This window comes from Camarhynchus parvulus, chromosome 5 (assembly GCF_901933205.1).
Source record: "Camarhynchus parvulus chromosome 5, STF_HiC, whole genome shotgun sequence".
Lineage (NCBI taxonomy): Eukaryota > Metazoa > Chordata > Aves > Passeriformes > Thraupidae > Camarhynchus > Camarhynchus parvulus.
This window is the reverse complement of record NC_044575.1, coordinates 32,435,170-32,454,374: the sequence shown is the minus strand read 5'-3', so window position 1 is coordinate 32,454,374 and position 19,205 is coordinate 32,435,170. Positions and strand designations below refer to the sequence as shown.

Here is a 19,205-nt window from a genome sequence, read left to right as displayed (position 1 = left end):
ACGGCTGCAGGGCTAAATTTAGACTTTAGGCCAAGCTTAATTTTAAGTGTTGGAAATGAAGAAGCTTTCTCTGACAGGTTAATTAAAATAAAGGAAGCTATTTAAATCTGCCCAAGGATATGCATGTCACTGGCAGTGTTAGTGGTGACATTTGGTGGGCAATGTGTAGCTGATGTAGTTAAATGGATGCACCATAGAAAGTAATTTTTTTATGGAGCAAGCACTTCATATACACACTGTTAGGTAAGATAAATGCACATACTTTTAACCCTAAAGAACCAAATGTAACTAAGATTAATATATTGGTTCTCCTCTAGCTAATGCAATTATTAATAATAAAGGGTCACCAAATAAATTTTTGTCTGCTTTGGTGAAAGCAAGAGGCACTAACTCACAGCAATATACTTCCCTACTCTTATAGGATTGCTGGCACAGAACCTTGTTAGACATTGCAGAGCTGGCAGGTGGGGAACAGACTGTGGTGGAAGAGGTTGCCACTTGCATTCTGGGGTTCAGCTAAAGGGTTTTAAATCATTGAATGCACAAACAGTATAATGCGCCTTCTTAACTAGGACTTACTACTTGGTAGAAATTAAATGCTTTTAGCAAGAGCCATTTTTCCATTTTTATCATAGAACCATAGAATACTTTTGAGTTGGAAGTGACATTCAAGGGTTATCTAGACTAACTTTCCTGCAATGAACAGGGAGATCTTCAACATCAGGTTGCTCAGAGCCCTGTCCAACCTGACCGTGAATGTTTCCAGAGATGGGGAATCCTCCTCTTCCCTTGTCAACCTGTTCAAGTGTTTCATTACCCTCACTGTAAAACCAGTTTTCTTCTGGTATGTACTGATACAATTTATGATATCCTCACCTAATGCCAATGACTGGGACACTGTTCACATCGACAGCCTTGGCCTGTTACATTAAGGAAAAATATCAGACAGTGTTCTCTATGTAGAGAAAGGTAGTTTGGCATAGGTTTGTATTAAACTATGTTTGACATACTTGTACTAGGAAGGATAATGGAAGTATGAGTTTAACATTAGTTCTGACAAGAAGACTTAGATATATGCAATATAATCACAGCAGTGACTTTTGATAATGCTCCTCTGGTTACGCTACTGTAATTATGAATTCTTAGAGCACAGCCCATGCAATTCCACATTCCTGCTCTCTTCCATGAATTTGACTACAGGTCATGTGCATACATTGCTGGTGATTTACTTGCAAAATTAGTCTTATATATGCAACAAATGACTAGTCTGGCCTAAAGCCACAGTATTTTCAAAGGAGCTTAGTTTTTGTCTTTAGTCTTCATCACAGCCATCAAAACAATTTTAATAAGCAAGGTTTAATTCTCTCATAGTAAGAGTAGATTATATCTTTACCTGTAGTTTCATTTACAGGATATTGAACTTCCTTTTACCATGTGACAGGTCAGCATCTACCACACTGACCACAGCTTTACCCAGATTGTGTAAACTAGGATGTTTTACTGCTCAGCAGTATGTCAGCTCAGTAGAATGAAATATTTTCTATAGCAAAATGTTGTTTAAAAACAGAGCAAAATCCTGAATCCAAGCTGTCAGAAGAAAAATGAAATACTCAGAACAGTCCATGGCACAACACACAGAATCAGTAATAATTTAGCTTTTGCAGGACAAAGTGATGTGTTTAATTTCTGTATCAGCTGTTTTTCAGTTTACTGTTCTAACATTAGAGCAGTACATTTCTACAGATGATATGTTGGAAAGCATATTGTGATTTGGTGCAGGTTTTTTTTCATCAATATTTTTCATCTCTGAAGTTTGAAAAGGAAGGCAGCTTCTCAGGAAACTACCACTAGTTTAAAATGGCCATTATACATCAGATTTTTCCTGTTCTAACTTTCCCTTTTCAATTTTATGCAATGGTCAGTGGCATTTCTCTCATCTCTCATTTCCTTTCTTAGATCCTGGCCACCACTGCTCTCCAAACAGAGTAGGCTCTCCTGTGAGGAACAATAAGCCACATTAATTTTGGAACCATTTTAATTAAGAAAGGTACTAGCCAGAATTCTCTGAAGGTGATGAGTAGTTTAAAAGAAGAAGGAAGGAATACAGTCCTCCAGAAATAATTTGTTCAAGAAAACATTTGCTCTCCAGAGTGACTTTATGTAAATCAGCATCAATATATTGCATGAGATTATTTTATGATTGTATGAAGGTTCACTCTATGGATTTCAGCCATTTGTAAGCTTCCTTTCAAAGTCACTTCCTTGCCTTCTATGTCTCAGTGCATTCTTATTACCCACTGCCACAGATTATTATTTGAAGGAGGAGAAAGCTAAGTTTAATAATTTATAAAAGCAACAAATAAAATCAGAGACACTGAATAGCCATAGCACTACCCCAAACTTTAATGTCAGGAGCAAAACATGTTCTTCATATAAACTTCTAACTACTAATTCAGAGATTATTAGTAAGTTCATTACTTACTGAGCGAAATTAACTTGTGGTAACTTTTAATGCTATCATTAATTTTTTTTAGCAAACATGTACTCTCTAAATCCAAAACACACTTAAAAGTTTCAATAGCACATCTCTCTTCATCCTACTCTGTGGCCACAGCACAATGAAAATGTATTTAATTGAACAGTGTCTATAAGTAACAGTGAAATTTGTCACCAACAGATAAAATAATATGTATATAATGAAAATACAGAGGAACCAAGCCAAGAAGGATGATGAAAAAAACCCAAGCTTAGTGTGTTTCAAAACACACAGCAGCACATATTTTCTTTCTTTAAAGCAAAAGGAATTCAAAGAATAGGGTTAAGGTTTGGTTCAGAAATATAACCTGGCATCACATTATGTATCAAGTTTAATTAGAGAACGTATGGTAGCTCAAACTGTATTTGGGGAAAAAAAGACATTAGATCTGAAAAGACCCATTAATGAAATTTTGGAACTATTTTCTTTAAAAGATGATCTGACCTAATGAAAATCCTGACTCCATACAAGCTGAAAGAAGTTTTGCCACCAATTATGTGGAGCCAGGATTTTATGAATTGTGTGTTCATTTGCACCTGTTTACATTGTCTGCTGTTTATGTCTTTTGGCATTTTGGAATCTGTGCTCCTGTGCAGAAGGAGAGTAGGCTTGAGAAAATATTTGGCTAGAAATCAGGAGACAAAAGTTCAGTCTCTGTCACAGGCTTACTGAGAAAACGTGAATAAGTCATTACCTCCCTCTCTTGTCTCCAGGTTACTTCTCAGTAAAATTCAGGTGATGAAACTAAACTCCTTTCTAAGGTCTCCTGAGATCAAAATATAAAAAGTACTACAGCTAGGAATATTTTTTATTTTTCATCAGTAAAACTGCTGCTTACAAAATCCCAACAACACACCAGTGTGATACCTCTGAAGGCACAAGATGAAATAGATAACTGGGAATTTTAGAACCTTCTGTTTCTTAGTGAGAATATGTAAGAAAGAAAAAATAGCTTTTAGGTTGGTAATAGTGGTATACATTAAAAATATTTATATGTAAATACATGACTACTAAGGAAACAGCTGAGGAATAAAACTGGAAATTCACAATACAATTAATGCGTTTATTAGAAATAGATCTGAGTACTGGAATCACTGCTTCCAGGTAATTCTTTGCTACAGTAAACTGTATATTCCCCTGGAAATGACACTAATGCTGGTGAAGTTAATGAATTTCCAGCAAGCTCTGCATGGACAGAACACTGATAATGTTGACAGCCTTTCTTTAATTGCTAACAGTCTGAACTTACTCCAGTACTTATGATTTTTCAGTCTAAAGCCTGCAGAATGGCTGTGGACTATCTGGCCTTTCATTTTAGCTTCAATCTTGCAATGAAATCTGTGTGAAAGGTTCCTGGGGGCTACAAATTCCATCCACTTCAACAGAAGGTCATGATTATGCTTTTAGGGACAATAAAATGTTTTAGCAAATTTTAGACAAATTCTATTTCTTTCCTGTTCATTACTTGACTTTTTAGGGGTTTATCTAACATAAACTCTGTGATCCATAAATAAGACAAGCAACAACAATCACAGTCAAATAGCTTTAAGTCAACCTAGTGAACTAGTCAACTCCAGTTCACAACTGAAGGATGAAGCTTGGGAATGATCAAGAAAGTCACCTCAAACACCAGATTAAAACACCCGTAGGAGCTTTAAGATCATGAAACAGATTAATGAAGTTAATGCAATTAATTCCAAACATGCAGAAATGTTTAGCCTTTAGGAGGAGATAAAAGATTCATATCTGGTCAGAGGCTATTTATCAAATGAGCTAACATGGAATTGTCACTTTGCAAATTTAACACAACTAGTAAAACTAAGAAGTATTGCTGCAGGAAAACCAGCAGTTGTTAGACAAAATACTTGTTAAGGATTATAGTGTGTCTGGGAGTCTGGTTTTTTGCGATGGTGAACATTTGGCAGAAGGGTTGTTCCCTGAGAACTGCATCAAGAGCTCTAATGTTGAATCTGACCATTCAAGATGCAAAATGTACTTGTTCCCAATTTACTGTATTGCAGTTGAACTTGCAACTATATGAAAATCAAGTAGAGTTGTTTAGTTCCTATATAATTTAGCTTTTGCAAGAAAAATTATGCGTTTCCCATCAGTTTCCTGTGAGATAACAGGTGGCAAAGTAATAGATGAGATATGGTCTGTGAAGTCCAATATCAGCAGTGTAAGGGTAAAATTTGTTTTTTCTGTCTTGGTAAGGTCTCCCCAACTGGTACATTGAAAAATGAGTTTGGAGACCCCTGAGCAGCTATTGCCATGCTGTTCCCACTTTATGAATAGACAGAACACTTCCAATGCAGCACTCCGAAAACTAAGAAGAAGCCAAGAAGAGTGCAGAATTACAATCAGATGCAAATAAAATTTTGGATGAAAACTGAAGTATGACATTTTTTAGATATACTTCATAATACTAGAAACTTAAAATGGTCTCTAAAAACATTGAGCCTGAATCCTAGCTTAGAAGAAAATGATGGCAGGCTGCTTAGGCAAATAATGAACACATGAAAAACCCAGAAAATGTTAAGTAGTTCAGCAAAAGACAAAGGTAAAAAGAAAAGCTTAGTACTTAAGCTAAATATAACCACGAAGGGCTTGTATTTACCTACATAAAACTATAGCTAAAACAACATAAAGGAAAAGAAGCCTGTACTTCAATATATCTTCTCTACTCTAAGATGATATTAGGATCAGCTGACTGACAAGGGGAAACTTTGCTTGGAAGAGACTAGAGAGCAAGAGGATATTTGTGTGCATATACATATACATATATATATGAATATATACTTTTTTGACTTGTAAGATTCATGTCTAGTCTAATATTCCAAGCTGGGATAAATCAAACTGACTCATATAATGATAACAACATAAAATACTATATAATAATTTTGGCATCTTTTAAAATACCAAATGTGGCTTCACATATTTTTTCCAGTAGAGTTATTAAAAATTAAATTTGTATCATTAATTACAAGTAAAGAACTATAAATAATTTTTAAACTTTAGTAATAGCCATATCCTAAAGCTGTACATTCTAGGTCTGTAAATATTATTTTACTGTAGTGTCATAATCAACTTAAAAGTAGATAAGAAGTTTTGTATTTAAAAAAACTGGATTATTGACAGTGAAGAAATTTGCTGTAGGCTATCTCAGATTTTTGAAAGGAAGAAAATGATACACTCTAAATCAAGTTTCTCCCAAGCATCTACTTTCATCTATCTACCTAGATGCACACTCTATCTCTGCATCAAGCCAGGCAATTGTATGTCAGTATTCACTGAATTTAAAAAAATGCATCATACAGACATAAGCAGCACAGAAATCCCACCCGCCCGCTATGTTTCTAAACAAGAAAAGGAGAATATTTTATGTACATTACTGTGGCATGGAAGCTGATAATTTTGATAATAATCATTTACTCAAAATACTTTAATTACACAGAATATATTTCTATATAAATTTTATATAAATGATATATATATTTCTGTATATAAATTGTGTTTGTGTGGACAATGAAAAACATTTACATTTAATTTTATTTTCTGATCTCCACTTTTGATTCAATGTAGTTATCACAGTCCTCTGATTATTTAATACTTAGTTCTTCAGGCCTGATAAAATTTGTTAAAGGATTTTTATTGTTTCCTAGTCTTTTTATGGGACCACCTTTAGCAAGATAATTTAAAATGTGAGCTCCAGTTCAGAAAAGCAGACAAACATTTATATGAGTGGATTAGATATGTGCATATGTATTGAACTGGTGCCACATTTCCTAGTGCCATTTTCTATAAAATATTAATTTATATATCGTAAAAATAAATACTATTTCAAATTAATCCATTTACATGGTACATGTACACATACATAAATAATTCATAATGGTGTACATTTACTGCTGTAGTTTGCCCGTTCTTTTAAAGCTTTTCCCCTGTTGATGCCAGTATAATCTAATAAAGGATAACATGGTATTTCTTACAGCTCCCAAATACTTTCTTAAGTGTTCAATCGCCTTTTTTTATTCTGAAAGACTTTCTCTGAAGTATGTCATAATAATTCATGGCTGTTTCATGTCCTAGAGAAATCATTCAGGTTTACATTACAAACCACATTAATTTTGAGGTTTGCAATACCTAAAGCATAAGTATTTCTAATTGTACCATCTTGCTGTTCTTAATTGATAACATGTGGTTTAGTATAGGAACTGTACAAGTAATAATATTATTTCTCAGTTGGTTTTATATAAAGTAAAAGGCTAAGTTATCACTGCTATGGGTGAAATTGGTGTACCATTAAGCGAATGTACAGAGGCTACTTCATGTTCTGTTTTCAAACTAAAAGCTGACACATCACCAAGAACCCAGGAAAAAGTATTGCATGTCTTTCCTCTTTCTTTTCCTATTTTGCTAAATTTTAAAATGTATGTTATGATACCATGGAATCAACATGAAAGAAGGTTATTCTGTACAGGACAAAGCCCTGAATAATACCAAGCCCAGCATAGGACTGCTTTATGAAAGGAAAGACAGAACACCATCCATAAAATGTGAATAAATGAAAAATTATTTGAATTCATGAAATGTTCTTGGTGCTTAAGCACAACTTAGTTACAAGTTTTCTATGGAATCCCTTGATCTTGCACAAACATGTATTGAAGTCACAGACAAACTGCTCAAGGTCGGTGACAGAGGAGACAACAATCTAAACCTAGTCAGTCAATGACAGCGAGCACTTCATATGGCGCTGAGGTGTTCTCTTTAACTGAAAAAAGCTCATTATTACAAAATAAAAATGAAGTTACTGTGCTGTATAATGAGAGGTGACACTGTTTTTGTAATGTCCCAACAAATCAAACCCAAATGTTCGACTTTATCATGCAAGCTCTGGTCCATTACAATAACTGACTTGAATAATGCTTCAGAAGAAAGTTCCAGTTTGCTTAGGAATCCTGATACCAACACAAAGCTGAGCTTCTCTTCTGAATCAAATCTTCTGTGCTGCTGTGGTCACTGACTCTAGCCCTACCTTAAATGTAGGCCAGCTATCTCCATGCAGATTCCAATGGCCCTTAACAGCACTCAGCACTTCTCAGGGGACAGCACTTCAGCACTTCACAGTATCAGGAACCTAAAAAGATTTCTTTTTGTTTTCCAATCTCTCGATTCCTTTTGTTAATACAAAACCTGTTCTTTTTTCAAATATTGGCAACAATAAACAGGGTGAATGTGTTGCACTGTCCATGCCCTGTGTGGACTGTGCGTGGTCTATCAAGTTTCTTTTGTTTCCATGACACTATTTTCCTTCTGCAGCGGGGGCAAAGAAACATATTACTGGCTCCTGATTTAATAAATAACACCCAGTAGAATCCAAGCTATGAATTTCTGTACACATTTTTGCTTAGTACTTCTGGCTACCAATTGTATTTTCAGCACAGAATAATAAGTTTGTATAACAGAATCTCTGGCTTTATAATCCTGTTTGCTATACTCTGGTTTGAGTCAGTCACATTTTCTTTTTCTGGATCAAGAAACTTTAGAATGCTTCCTCTTGATTTTAGGCTCACTGTGCCTGCCTTCAAGTTTTACTCTTGTATTTCATGACTCAAGGCTGAGACATGATTTATGTGGTCCATAATAAGGGACAAATGGAAGTTAAAAGAAAGAACAAAACCAGGACACCAAAATGAAAGAGCATAAAAGATAAAGCAAGTGGAGTACTTCAAGATGAAGCCTCACATTTTCTATGATCTCTCTTGAAAATGAAGCATTACATTGTGCCTTTGAATTGGATCAACTGTGCTTGAGCTTTTGCTCAGTGATGTTAATAACATTAATTTCTGTTAATTTCAATTGGTTTGGATTTCATTCTACCTAAAACCCAAAAGAACAGTAGCCAATGACATTTGACTTGATTTCCATAGCTCAGATTCTTAGTCTTTGCTGGAAACAAGCTTGAGCTTGTTTTATTTGTTTTGACAAATTACACGTCAGAGCAGGGACCATCCTTTGGATGCAGTCTCTCACTAGAATTATTCTGGTGTAAATGGGCCAAGGTCTTGCCTCTAATTCCATGTCTTCTTCTGGCTGCTGTGTGCTGCTTTTCCATCAGCTCTTGGGCAGGTTTCCTTTGTGTACCTGAATAATAAACCGATCTTCCTATGTTTGGGCAATCACATGTAAGTCTTAGTGTCTTGCAAAAAGTGTACTGTTTGCTTTTTCTCCTAAATGATAGTGTGGGAAGCATGACCGGATATTTTTGAAACGTGTCTTACAATGATTAAAATAATCAATTGAGGTTCCTAGCCAGCTCAGAGCTAAAAATATACCATCTCTTAGAACAGATCTATTATAGCATAACATGAATGCACCTTGGAACTGATAAAGTCTTGTTATCATAATTGCCTGTGAATGAGTATGTTTTAAGTGATGAGAACTCCTGAAAAGCTTTTCAGTCTCTCTGCAGTATATTCACAAAAAATGAAATGTAAAACCCATGAAAAAAATGCAAAAGAATATTGTAAACAATGTGCTTAACTCCTGCCTAACGCCAAAGTGCTCCTTTCAATCCATACTTGCCAAAGACATTTTCTAAAATGCCTCCTATACTTAAGCTTATTACAGAAAAAGTATTAATTCTGTGGCGAGGAAGTATTATGCAGCATGGTTTCTATCAAAATGAAATTTTAACATGCTTTAGAAGTTTGAAAAACTCCTACATAAAGTATTCTGAAACAAGCGAAAAATAAGCAATGCTTTTAATGAAAGCACTGTTAAACAGCTGAGGTGTCTGTTTCCACATTTTTAAAGGATCAAAAGTTTATCTGCTTTGCATGCATCACAGATAAAAACAATCACAAGAAGACAAAATACTAAGAAAACAAAAATTTAAAAAGCCTCATCTAAATATAGAAATCCTTATTATTTCTGTTGCTAGTATAGTTTGAGTGACCCAAATACTTGATTAAATCACAGCAGATAAGTTATGATACATGATATAATACAAAAGAATTCAAAGCACATTCTATGTAGTTAATGCACAGGAAAAAAAGAAGAGTAATCAGCTAAATTAGAATACATTTATCTTCATATATATAGCTATAGAAAATAAAAGCTTGGAAATTACAAGATCTCTGGACTATTTTAAAATGATGAAGTTATGGCCATTAGGAGAGCAATCTCAAAACAGATTTGATCTCAGGCTCCTTTCTGGAACAAGACATGCACTTCAAAAAACTCTTCTTCTTCAGGGTTCTACTTAACTGTTCTCACTATTGTACAGCCTCTAAAGAGAAGCTCATTTTAGAGGTGCTGAGCTGTAACTTAAGCCAGGAGCTCCAAGAAAATAAAGCCCTACAATTCTGCTATCTTGTGTGAAGTTATAACACCAGTTTTTCAGTGCCACAAACAGGAACTTGTTTGTACATCTCAAAATAATTTGCATCCATAGTATCAGTAAACGGATGCAATATAGCTGTGATATATTAATTGTAAAAGAGGTGAGATACTCTTATTTTTCTTACACCTAATTTTACCCAATTATCTGGCATACTAATGCTTACATTCCTGGCATAATGATTAAAACAAGCCAGGACTCTGTAAATGTCAGAAACAACAGCTTCAAAACACTTCTTTTGTTTGTCCAGCAATATTACTATTAGGTGAAGAGAATAAACTTTTATTATTAAAGTTTCTAAAGTCTTTTTGTCCTAATAAGCAAAAGTTTTGAACAAAGTTTTGAAGTTCTCTAGGGGTTTTAAAATTTAATTTTTTTTTATCTTGCAGATTATTATTTTAAAATTCTTTTAGAAAACCTACTAAACCCCAGTCAAATTAGTATCTAGCCCCCATATAAAATGATATAAACAATATGCTTAAATGAGCAAAACAAAGTTTTTTCCTATAGAACATATGACATTATTGATGATGTAAATATTGAACATCACAACAGGATTCCTCATACTCAGATGAATCAATCATTATCAAATGGATTAGACTCTAGAAGCACACTGGCTTTAGACCAGTGTGAATACTAGTAGGAATACTCTAGCTATATAACAGCCCAATGATAATTGCAATTCTGAAGTTGTGTGAGTTCTGTTAAGATAAAGAGATGGAAAGAAGAAATTTCAAATGTGAAAACTATAGAGAAATGAGTTAAAAAGAACTCACACCAAAACCAAAGAGTCCAGATGCTTCTAAAGAAATATTTATCTTTTAGAGATATTCTCCGATGGGAAAAACCTGCATGCTGCTTTCAGTAATTATTATTCAAGTAGGTAATGGGAGCAATCTTTTCTAAAAGTGTAGGGTATTAATGACAGAAAGAAAGAAACAGGTTTTTTTTCTTTCTGACTCTGCAGTTAAATGCCACTATTTTTGGCCAATTCGTTGTAATTTAATAATAATATATAGTCATAGAAAAATTTTGGGAATTACAGACTAACATTGGGGGGTAAGGTTCTCAGAAAACCATATAGCCCAATCTCCCTGATGATCAGAGCAAGAGTAACTTTAGACATTTTACCACTTTTCTAAGGGGCTTGTGCTGTCAGGTTTTCAGGATCTCCAAGGTGGAATGGTCACAGCCTGTGGGTTTCACTCTTGTTGAGAAAAAAATCAACCCTTGTGTCCAACTGGAATATTTCCTGCTGCAACTAATAACTGTTGCTCCTTATCCTGGTGTAGCTCATCTCTGAAAACATCCTCTGCTTCTCTGCAATGCCTATTAAAGTAAGGGAAGACTGCAATTTGCTTCCTTCATAGGTGGAACCTTCTCTAGGTGGAACTAAGCCACTTCCTTCACTCCTTTTTCCTCTGTTCTATGTATCACTCACATGAACTTTTACTTTGGTGGCTCTTCTTTGGACTTTCTCCAGTTTGGTAATCTCCTTCTGTGATTATCCTATCTTAGTATTTCAGGTATGCCAGCTGATATCCCTCTATCTACTGGCTACACTCTTGCCATACAGAAGTAATGTAGAATGAGAAGAAATGTTCTAGTTTGCTAGAATGGAAAAAGTTACCTTTTTCCGATGTTGATACTCCAAACTTCAAGTGCATGTCGCAGAGACATGACTAAAGGGACTGTACTATAAATGAGCTTTCAGTGTCAATGAATTAGTACTATTAACTGGATTTTAACCCAGCTGATATGACACATTAGTTGTAAAGGCTGAGTAACGTCCAAAGCAAGTTAAAAAAATGTGGATTTTTCATTGCTTATTTTAATAAGGATTGAAATTACTCACTAATACATAATAACTTTATGCTGTTTTAAACCTGAATTTATCAGAAATTTAAGAAGAAATATGCTATTGAGTGCACAACTGCATATATTTTGCAAAGTCCAATTGCATGAAGTGTGACAATGGCAAAATACTTTCTTTTGATGGTTAGTTACAGCTGTGTTCTTGGATTATAAGCTACAGTGCAGATGGCAAAAACAAGAAAACAACCGTCCTCTCCATTTTTTAATGTGACATGGAATCATTATACCCGAGAAGCCAAATGAAACCCCAAGCCCAGTTTGTGGGCAGTAAAGTGGTTGAACAAAATTACAGTACTTTTATGGATTCTAAGCATAGTTTTTATATATTTGCTTCTACCTCAGAGTATAATTTTCAGAGAATTTCAAAATCAAAGAAACTGTCCTTTATGAGTGCAAGCTGAAATTATTTTAAACATAAAGCTGATTTGTGACACTTTTAAAATGTAGATAATAATTATGTTGTATCCTTCAGACCATTTTCCAGTCACAACTTTTCCCACAATTTAAAAGACTGAATAATAATAACAACAACAACAACAAAATCCAGATCCACATTTTAGCAGCCTTGAAAAAAAACCAAAACCAAACCAAGAAACAAAAGAAACAAAACACAAGCAAAAAACATATGTATCTTTTACTTTGCATAAAAAAAAAAAAGAGAAGGTATGCTATTGAGTAATAATAAAACCAGTAAGCTGAGTATTGAGGATGTTAAGTTTGGCTGCACAGTCCAACTTTGAGTAGGCACCAGAGGCAGTAAACACAGGAGAATTTTTTGCTCTAACCATCTCTGTGGAGTACAAACAGGCCAGGCCTTGCTTCCTTACTATGTCTTCTGTCTTCAGGCCCCCTCTCTATATTGAAAAGAAACATGTCAGACTATGGAGAAGGGCCAAGGGCAGGGGAAACAACTGGACAATGGAACACAAAGGCATCTGATCACTTTTCACTCTGATCAATAAATAATCCCTGTGTTCCACATGCCTCTGGACTTCAGGAAAGTAGATTCTTTGGCTTCCATTACCCAGATGGACAAACCACAATATCCAGGCCACTGAATCAAACTCTGCCTGCAGCACCATCTTCTCATGCTGTTAAGCTGCTGCCTGAATTTGGAGTTTGAACCAGAATATTATGTCAATTTCTTTTTAGCTTCACAATTTTGTAAGTAATTATTCCATGGCATTTGATAACAAAAAAATCATGTCTGTCTCCAAGCAAATGGCAAGACTTTTTGGATATCCTCAGAGACTGTTCAGATGAGTTGCTGGCAGAGTCCTGATAGCCCTATTTGATACCTGATATATTGAACAGATAGATCTGGGCCAAAATGCTGGCATGTTGAAACAGTCCCAGAGAAAAACTTCTATGTAATTGTAAACTGTAATCTGTGATGTGTCCCTAAAAATTAAGTTTGCTACAAATGGTTTCTGGATAGCTAGACAGGTCATATATTGCTCCCATATTAAACATCAGATGATACACCAGCTCTTCTCTGTCAACAAAGCACTAAACCAAGTTTCTTAAAATTAATTTTGTTGTTGTAGTATGATGCTTGTACTTCATTAATTTTATGCACTTTTATACAGTTAGTATCTGTAGACTTAAAAAATAAATTTCCCACCTTAAAGGACAGAAAGCCTAAAGCAGGATCTAATATACTTTAAGCTGCCTTAAAGGTATAAATCACTTCTCTATCCAAATTCAGTTGAGAGACAACATTACTATTAAAGCAATTCCCCATGTCTTGGATAGCAAACAAAAAAATCCTTTCATGAGATATTTTCATAATATATAATATATATTTAATAATAGTTTCATATGAGATATTTTGCTAAAAATATATATACATTGACTTGCAGCACCTACAATACCAGCTCAACCTTAAAAAAATAGAAAAAGTTAAAAATTTCAGCATTTTAACAGCCATTTAATAAATCAGTTCTCTTGACTGGATAGTTTAGGTAGCAATAGCAAGATTGCCACCTCTGTGGCTCAAGACCAATTTTAGTTAGTTTTATCTTTTTAAAATGCCATTTCAAACATACTCACAAATCACTATTTTCTAATTGCTTCAGTATATTATAAGCTGATTAATTTCCCAAAGCACTAATAAAACCTTTTTTTTTTCTGCTTGAACTATTACACCTGGTAATTGTATTTTCTTAACAGGAAACCCAAGAAATTAAAATTGAAATTTTCCTCTTTTAGGTTCTAAATTCTTCTCACATTTTCCATTGAGAATAAATTAATAGAATTCAATAGAAATTAAGTTTTACAGTCCATTTCAGACAGCATCATGACATTTAAAAATATTTTTGTTCAGTCAAATTATATATGTTAGTCACAACAAATACTTCATTTTAGTTAGTGCCTGCAAAGCTTGAGTAGTGACTGTAATTTGATTTTAAAAGTATTTATTTACCTGCTTCAGTGTTACTCAGTAAAGAATTCTTAATGTCTGTTTAGTTTCTACTCATGTGAGTAGCTCTCCACAACTGCTGAGTAAATCTCAATTACTCACATGAGAATGTGTAGACCTACATACAGATGTGGGAAGGTTCAGATTCCAGTTGTCCCCATGGGGATTTTTTTCCCATTGTATAATGGCATATCCATCAAGAAAGTTAAGTTGAAATAAATTTCTAGTGTGAATTTAAAGTATGTTGCTAAAAAAATATTAAACTTCAATGAACACAGACATTCATTATTGTAAAAATGCATCTTGGTACCTTCAATTGATCTTCTTCCTCCTCTCTCAGATTTACACTACATAATGCATTCTCTCTGTACTGGAAACTGTGTTTTGGAAAACATCTGGAAAATGTGTTGATAATGCCATGTCTTATCAAATAGAATAAATCTTACCAGATGGAAAATCTTTAGTTTCAAAGCTGCATGCTGTACATGTGTCAGGGTGTTACCCTACCATTGCAAGGACTCTAAATGGGTGCCTAACCACCAGGGCTTCTCTTGCAACAGAATAAAAAGTCCCATTACAAGTAAGATTTTTTTACAGTTGAGCTGAATTATACTCAGCCCATATTAGATTTAAAAAAAAATACATATTGTTGTTGAAACTTGATAAACTCATAAGTACTACGGGCCTTTTAGACATACATTTACAGAGCAGAGCCACTTTAAACACTAATTATGTAGCAATTTTAATGTTCCTACCCAACAGTCTTTTCCTCTTTTCTTTTGCCTTTTTATATTCCCAGTCCATTTCTTATTTTGTATTAAAAAGGCATTGTGTAATATGGTGTCTGGTGAAAGCAGGACGTTCTCTATTCCCAAATAAATATTCAAAAATATTTTGCATACATTTTGTGAACAAGACTTGTTAAATCATAATGTGATGACTTAAAAACATTCATCATTCCTATACGGAAGTATATCTAGTCAACTGCATGGCATAGCAAATCATCCTGACACATTTATATTAATGCACATTTGAATGAGAATAAGAAAGAAATAGTCAAATTTATGTTAAAGACTTCTAAAGGCTTAACAGCATCTTACTAAGTATATATGTCAGCTTAATCTAATCCTCCTACTTCTAATATGTTCTGTGGTCTCAGCACGGCGCCCATAATGCTCTTGCATGTTATGAGGGATTGCCTCTGAGAAGTTCACCATCAGTACCACACTTTGTTCAATAAAACTTCACATCTGGTCTTAGGATGACAGAAAGCTATCTGTCTCCAATTTGCATTACAAACCTTTAGCTTCTTTTGACATCCATAAGACCAGCTGTAATAATTTCCAATAACCTGTTACAATATGCCGAGTAGATATATTCCTGGTTCTCATCTTACTGTGTCAGGTAACAACACATTTCTAATATTTACTTGGACAACTTTAAATAAATGACAACTTCTTTATACCAAAACCCCATGTATTATCTAATCAGAGGCTCATTTGAGAAGGCCTGTGGCAGTACTTTCTCCTTTCACTCCAATGATTTTAAGTTCTAATCAGAAAAATGCTACCTTTATTTTTTTTCTGTGCTTTTGCTAGAGGAGACAATACATTTCAATTCATGATCTTACAAGAGTTATTGAAGACTATTTCCTAATATTATGACATGATGGAAGTCCTCCTGAATCCACTAAACTGAAATGACTATCTCTTTAACCATCTTTCTTGATTTCTGAACATCATAATTTCTACTTTTTCTATTACAGATACATGTCTTATGTGTTTCACATTAAAAATATTTGAAAAAAAGTGTCTATTATTCCCTGCTACATTATTAATATTATTTTTCTTCAGCAGAAAATGTATCTGCTGGCAGATGAAGACCCAAAAGGACAGATCTACTTGTCGGATTAACAATGTCTAACACAAGTCAGAGATCAAATGTGTCACTAAAGGATCCCAATACAGATGGTTAGAAACCTCTACTACCTGAGCTGAATTAATAAATGGCAATTGAAAAACTGGTCTCTCAATATAATTTGCTTTCTGGCATCCACATCAAGGAAACAAAATTTTTTAAAAGTCTGCGTATTAGGTCTGCAGATTTACAAATGAAGATCAGTAATTTCCTGCTTTATCTTCTGTCCCAGTAAAATGGTATTCTGTGTTTGAAAGGCAGTAGCATAAGTAAATTCTGTTACCCACCCAGACCTACTCTGCAACAGAAAGCAACCTTTGGAGTTAGTAGAAATCACCACTGAGACATCCAAATACTCATAATATCTTAGGATGAGTCTACAGAAGAAAGTATGAGCAAGTTTTAGCCAGCTCAGAGCAGACAAGACACAGCCACTGCTACTGTGGAAACCAGTACTGTTCCCTCTTGGGATCTGCCCCATTCAGATACATGCATTCTGCAACAGGACAGGCCAAGAGGAAAACAGGAAAAAACTGGAAGGAGCTATTGAAGGAACAGGAATAAACTGAAAAAGCTGGATTGGAAAATGGAAGGAGCTATTGTTATCAGAACTTAACAATCTCTAATACCTTGATCTGGTCTCATAGAAAGGTTAAAAATATCTTGGGATTCAGAAGAAAGACATGATACTATCTCTGGTATACTAAAACTGGGAAACACACTAAAGGACACATAGAGTTGCAGTAGTCTTGCCTGTCAAAATTAAAGACTGCCAGTAATAACAGAGAAGATAAAACAGAGATTTATGTCATCTTGCTTATGGACACTGCCAATGGGATACTGAAATTAATGGGAACAAATTGGACACCTCACACCACACTTTTTAAAGTGACAGTTAATATATTTTTGTGAGTATATTTTAAATTATGAGAAGTAGAATTATACTACTAGTGCAAAAGACAGTCAAGGACATCATTCACTAATATGCTGCATTGTTTTGAAAGCTGATGATGCTTCACTGGAGACTGCGTATTTTACAATGGTCCAAGAACACATATTGCCAGTACACTTGAATATGTCCTGTGTCTTAACAATATATTAATAATTAGACTTCTGATTTTGAACCAGAAAAAGTGTATGTGTGTGTGTGTGTGTGTGTGTATATACACATATACAAAATAGTCTTCTACCAGATAGAAATTATCAGCAAGACATCAGCAACAACAGCTTTAATTTGAGAAATTATTTTTGAATATACATCATGATTACTCTTCCATTGCATGAACTTTCTAGAAATTTTTCCTAAAAAGAAAAATTTTATTTTTAAATTCTTCATCAGTGAATTAGTGCTCCTTGTAAATTTAATGTATTCTATATATTCTACAGATTTGCAAGCATGTATTTCTTACCAGTGGGGATAATGATAAAATTGGTATAATGACAGGAATTATTATGACAGGGCAGAGATCTGAACATAACAAGAATGAATATATGACAATCACACAAATCTTTCAATGTCTATGCTATTGGTAGTATAAAATGAATGGAACAGAATCAAATTTTTATGCTCACAATTAATACATTATATTGAGAAATATATTTTATAAAGCAAATGAAATTTGTTTGGAAGTAATAATTCTATGGTCTGAGAAATATCAGAAAGAAAGCAGGCGAAACAGTAATGTTAATCCCATGCCAGAAACATGTTTTATCAGGTTTCCTTTTAGCTCTTAAACAAGATGTAGTAAAAACAACAACATTCTGTCAGACTATATGTTCATTCTTTGCTTCCTGGATTAAATATGCTTATTCTATGCCACATTTTTATAGCTTTCAATTCCTGTACTTTAAATCTATTAAACAATGTCAAGTTGAATTTCCTTCAAAAACTGCTGCAGGTTAAGGAAAAAAAATAGGACAGTAGAATATTTGAGGGCTAACATTTATGTCAGCTAATTAATATGGATCAGTTGTGGTCTGCAAGGATTTTTAAAGTGCATGCATGTTTGAGATAAATATAGACTAAGGATCTGATTTTGTTTCTTCCCGAATTGATAATAAAGTTCTTACTGATTTCAATACAAGTATGGTCTACCAGTTTTGTACATCTAACAGATAAAATAAGCTTTTGTGCTCTTGCAAAATGTTAGCTGTCCCAAATAGAGCATAGCCCAAAATGCACATCTGCAACATAAGAAATAAATCGTAGTTGTAATATTACATTTATTGCTCTGTGTTCTCTTCACTTGGTAAGGGAATGAGATTCTGAGAAAATAAACATTGGGGGAAAATCCAACAAATTTGTTTGGATAGCAAGTTCTATTTAAATAAGTTAGTTAGAAATCAGCCCATGTTTAAAACTAGATGCCCTCTATTCCAGAGGATACAACACCATGTCTTTATTTTAAAACATTAATATTTCATTATTCATTCTCAAAAGAGTTCCTGCTAGAAGACAGAAATTGGTTATTTGAACATGGTTCTACTCTGTGACAAAAAGAAGCTACCAATTGCACAACTGTTCAAACACTTCTAAGCAAAAGATTCATTCTCCTACACTGAATTCTAAGGTGGCTGGATTTCTCTTGCATGGAATCACAGGATAACTCAGATTATAGCAAGATCATATAATCCAACCTCCTACTCAAAACCAGATGTGATATTAGAACAAAAGTAATCCAAGATTTTATCCTGTTTGGACTTCAGGAAGTTCAAGAACAGAGCCTTTCAATATGAGAACCATGCCTGGTAGCCAGAAAAAGAAAAAAATATATCGTAATTGTAGAACTGTAAATTATTTCAGTTGCAAAAGGCTTCCAAGATCATTGAGTCCAGTTGTAAATCTAACACTGCCACGTTTACCACTGAGAACCAAGTCTACTACACACCTTTCAAATATCTCTAGGGGTGGTCACTCCACCACTTCCCTGGGCAGCCTGTTCCAATGCTTGATAACCCTTTTGGTGAAGAAATTATTCCCAATATTCAAGCTCAGCCTCCCTTAGAGCAACTTGAGGCTCTTCCTCTTGTTCTGTCACTTGTTACCTGTGAGA

General features: G+C 34.3%; 1 protein-coding gene across 1 annotated transcript in view; it reads right to left on the bottom strand.

Annotated features, from left to right (window-relative positions):
• Positions 1–19,205, bottom strand: part of DPH6 (diphthamine biosynthesis 6) — a 183,825-nt gene that overhangs the window by 17,756 nt on the left and 146,864 nt on the right. The window lies entirely within an intron of this gene.